Source organism: Ambystoma mexicanum, chromosome 1q (assembly GCF_040938575.1).
Source record: "Ambystoma mexicanum isolate Mex_15411 chromosome 1q, UKY_AmexF1_1, whole genome shotgun sequence".
Taxonomy (NCBI): domain Eukaryota; kingdom Metazoa; phylum Chordata; class Amphibia; order Caudata; family Ambystomatidae; genus Ambystoma; species Ambystoma mexicanum.
In genome coordinates this window covers 45,116,715-45,121,303 of record NC_090922.1, presented here as the reverse complement: position 1 = coordinate 45,121,303, position 4,589 = coordinate 45,116,715, and the positions used below count along the sequence as shown (strand labels likewise).

Genomic DNA, 4,589 nt, shown 5'->3' with positions numbered 1-4,589 from the left:
CATGTTCCAAGCAACTCAACAAAGCATCAACCAGCGACATACCAGCCACAGAGCCCCTTTCCACTTGATTAAAAGCCAAAACTCTTTTCCATGCAAACAAATAGCCCCTGAATGCCATATTTTATTCTCTCTCTATCTCTCTCTCTTTCTCTCTCTCTCTCTCTCTCTTTCTCTCTCTCTCTCTCTCTCTCTCTCTCTCCCTCCTCTCCACCCTCCTCTTCCTCTCCTTCTCACTCTCCCCCTCCCTACCATTAATTTATGGTTTTCATGCACTGCAGCACGTTGTGACAATGGTATTCCACAAGGGGACTGTTTGAAAGTTACAGAAATAAAAAAAGAAATCAACCAACTAAAAGCAGCCAAATCCTGAGTACCCTGCTCAGCCCCAATTAAAGATTAAGGCCTAGAAGCAAGTAAAGCTGTAGTTCAGAGCGATGTTTTCAAATAGCACCTTAAAACAGTTTACACTGATATAAAGAAATTAACACGAACAAGGGAGAAAGTGATAATACTGGGTTTGGTAGAATGGGATAAAAAAACAAAAGAAGCGTGCCACTTCTAAAAGTACAAGTCAAGAAATTGAAGGGGACGGGGCTGTTCATTCAGTCAATAGGACTCGCAAGTAAAAGGCTCCTGAGGCATTAGTGTTGTATTTGGTGCAAAATGTATTGTGTTGTTGTGTAATATGTACGAACATACAATTTCAATCTTCATTAAAAAGATGTATTAAAAAATAAAGACTTGCAAATTAGGAATGTTTCTGTCCTGTAATGTGCCAAAAATAGTGAATGCTTTACGAATGTGCGTGTCATCCTTTAGAGCAGGGGGCAATTTAATTTTTCCATTATCATTCCAATATTAGTACATGTGTTGCTGAAGCAAACGCAAAGGGAGAGTCAATCAAACCATTGATTAGGACCTCTGGTCAAAGGTTTGCCATACCAAATGTCCTTATGTCAGAGGGCAGAAAGTCCAAACACCACTTAGATATCGGATGGTATGAAATGAAGAGGCAAACAACAATGAATAAGCATTCTTTGCTGCTGTATTGATCTGGTCCTAAAGGGTTTGGTTTAATGCCAATTATATTTAAAGATATAATGATTCATGCTCCAGGATGCTTGCAAATTGACACCCCCTCCCCATCACAATGGCTGGGTGATGCAAGCCTGAGAGCATCACAATAGACCCATAGACATGAGAAAATCTCTGTACCTCTGAGTGTATGTGGGCCCATGGCTGTATCAAGGACAAGGCAAGAACAGGAGGTGGCTTAAGGCGTCAGCACCAGAGGCTGTCCGATTGAGCCCTGCAAGCAACAGATGTTGGACCATCCTTTAAAAGATTCTGAGGCTGATTTCAATGTTAACTTTGCTGCTGATTTAAGGATTGCTCAACCATTCGACCCACGTCTAGTTTGCTTGTATAAGCCCTGGAAATCTTTTACAGCTTGTATTGGTGGGAGATGATGTGAGTTTATCAAGAGCAACGGAATATGAGGCATGTGTGCCACAAAAAGTAGGTCTAGGATATTTTATAAGAAAGCCGCTTTAAGAAGGGAACTTTGGACAACCCTACTGAGAGCAAAAGTATTACACAAAAGGTAAGGGGGTCAGTGGGTCAACGGATAGCACATCTGACTGTGAGTCAGTTTATTGTAAGCCCAAATACTACCCGTGTCGACATTTTTGCAGGCTTTTTGTTTCATTTCTTAACAGATCCATTCCTATTTAACTCTGGGCTTTCAACAGAGTTTTCATTGTAAGGAAGGGGCATACAGTATGCCTTAAACATTCCTGGGCCCTGAAGACTCTATGTAAAAGCAAGAGTAGCAGACAGCGTAATAAATCATCAGCAGGACCCTCCAGACCTTCCCCAAAAAACATAAAATGATTTCTCTGCATGTTTGTGCATTGAACAGCGCAAGCAGTTTGGTTAATGTTAGTGGATAAATGTCACTTTCCCACAGCGCAGAACAAAATCACTTGTACAGGCTCCTTCCGCAAAAGCATTACCCCTGTAGAAAGCAGTGAAAAGGTGAGGCAGTTTGCGGTCACCCCGACCCTTCACTCCCCTGATTGGCTATGATCGGCCAAGGCCAAGGACCTCTCTATGAGAGTTGAGGGTGGAATTTTTCTGGACCTCGGTAACTTAGGGAGACATGGATAAAGGGATCACCAATCAATGGCCCAGCCTTTGCTTTGTGGAATGTCCGAATATGTCTGTTCTCCAAATTATCTGCCGTTGCCCAGGTGTCAGCTGGAGAGATGGAATGAACTCCCAGGTAGTATCCTGGCAGGTGATTTGCATAAGCACAGCCCCTCTCCTTCTCTCTGCTTACTCCACAGCAGCAAGTATCTGGGGAAAATATAGTGGTTGAGGTGGGGTAGCAATAACTAGCAACTCTCAGAAAGTAATTCTGGGGCGCTTGGCGACTTGTGGGGAAAAACTGCAGAGCTCAATGCCCAGAACTTTGTGGCACAGGGAGGAGGTCTGTGGTATTTCAGTAACTTGGAGACATGCAACCTGGTTCGGAGTGCTTCAGGTCTCCTTCCTTGCATGTTCCAAGCAACTCAACAAAGCATCAACAGGCTGAGATACCAGCCACAGAGCCTCTTTCCACTTGATTAAAAGCCACATTTCTTTTACATACAAACAAATAGCCCCTGAATGCCATACTTTATTTTCTCTTTCTTCTCTAGCTCTCTCTCTCTCTCTCTCTCTCTCTCTCTCTTTCTCTGTCTCTCTCTCTCTCACTCTCTCACCCTCTCTCACCCTCCCTCCCGCTTCCAACATAGCAATGGGAGCAGTCCTGTCACAACGAGACCCCGAAAAAGGTCAGTTGCATCCTGTGGCATTCTGGTCTTGTAAGTTTTCAGCCCTTGAACTGAATTATACAATCACTGATAAAGAAATCCTAGCAATTAAGGCAGCAATCAAAGCCTGGAGATATTATCTTCTTGGAGCTAGACATACAGTCACCGTCGCCACGGATCATCACAATCTACAATATCTGAAGACCGCTAAAGCGCAATCATCACACCAACTCCGCTGGGCTCTCTTCTTTGCGGAATACGACTTCGTCATCATGTCACGGTCCATACCCCCACACATCAGGTGCAGACCAACCTGCCCAGGACTTCGACTTCCATGAGGGCCTTTAAGGCCCCAAAGACTCTCTCAGGGGCCTCCTGGACTTGGTCCTGGCGCCGTTGGCGCCAGGCTCCTGCTGCCATCACCAACATGGCAAGTTTCAAACCATGTGAAGCATGTGTGGACCAATCTGAGGCAGGCTGAAGGGACTACTTGCCTAGGGAACCATTTGCTTGGGTGTGGTTGCTGGGACTACTTTACCTGGGGACTACTTTCTGAAGGCTATATAAACCACGCCTTCAGTACAGAACACACTTCGCGTTATTCTGCACTCCTGCAGCATAACGCTCACTGTGTCTGTTACCTTCAGGTCAGTCTGCTACAACGCCAGTCCAGTTTCTTCTCGAGCAATCTGCAAAGGAAGGAAAAGACATCAGGTTAGCCGCGCTGGTTAAGGATTCCACATTGCTATCCAGCGCATCGTTCATACCTACCTTAGAGCTGCTCTTTCCGACGAACCAATGAACCTCCATCTCTCGACCGCTCCCATCTTTCGCCCGCCGCTCCGGAGTCGCCGCACCTGTCGGATGCAAGAAGAAACATCAGTTTAGCACATATTGGGGAAAAGCCACTGTGAACAGTCATCTCATTGCAGCGTCATACTCACCTGAAGGCCGCTCCTACTAGCGATCCTGCTAGTCTTCACCACGCGGTGCGAGGTACAGCACCTGCAATACAAGAGCAGCAGTTCAGTTGCACAGAAGAGCAATAGCGCATATAAAGACTTATCACAAAACGCTGGTGTGAACTTACCTTTTTTGGAAAACAACTCTGCGTTCTACGAACTTTCGCATTAAAGGGAAACCTACAAGGGAAAGACAACAAAGTGAAACTTGGGCAATTTGAACTCTTTGGCGAACCATATAGATGGTAAAGACTTGCCCATTGAATCAACGTTGTCTGAGACTCGGCAGGATCAGTGAAGTAACTGGATCCTAGAACTCTACGCACCCCTGCATACTGTTGCAGGACGGAGAGCCTGCCATTCTTAAAATGAAGGTGAGACATAGATGAGGGGGTTTCAGAAGACCACGGGAGGTGGGTGTGGGTCTTCCGCCTAACTATTGGGTAACGTTTAATTTAACCATTTAGGCGCACCTTCTTGACGGCATGGACACAGAGGAGACACGTGAAACCATTTAACACCAGATCTGCCAGTCCTGTTCGGCGCCCCTGTGGAGACCAGGTGAGCGCAACAGAACAGGAAGACTCATACAAACCTCTACCTGGGCGTCATGGAAACCTCTGAGACGGATCAACTAGCCCAGCTTTTGGGGGAACTCAGAGCAGAGGTGCATTCGGCTCGGCAAGAGACTAATGCTCTAAGAAGGGAACTCATTGTGGCAAAAGAGCGCACTGATGACCTTGCCAGACAATTACTCCAAGCCCAGGCTGGTAATACGCCGCTACCCGCGATGGGGGGGGGGGATCAATCT

At 46.1% G+C, this 4,589-nt stretch overlaps 1 non-coding gene across 1 annotated transcript; it reads right to left on the bottom strand.

Annotated features, from left to right (window-relative positions):
- Positions 1 to 777: 777 nt before the first annotated feature.
- On the bottom strand, positions 778 to 884 carry LOC138565220 (U6 spliceosomal RNA). Its single transcript, XR_011301119.1, has one exon. It is a non-coding gene; the product is annotated as a U6 spliceosomal RNA (small nuclear RNA).
- Between the last annotated feature and the right edge of the window lie 3,705 nt (positions 885 to 4,589).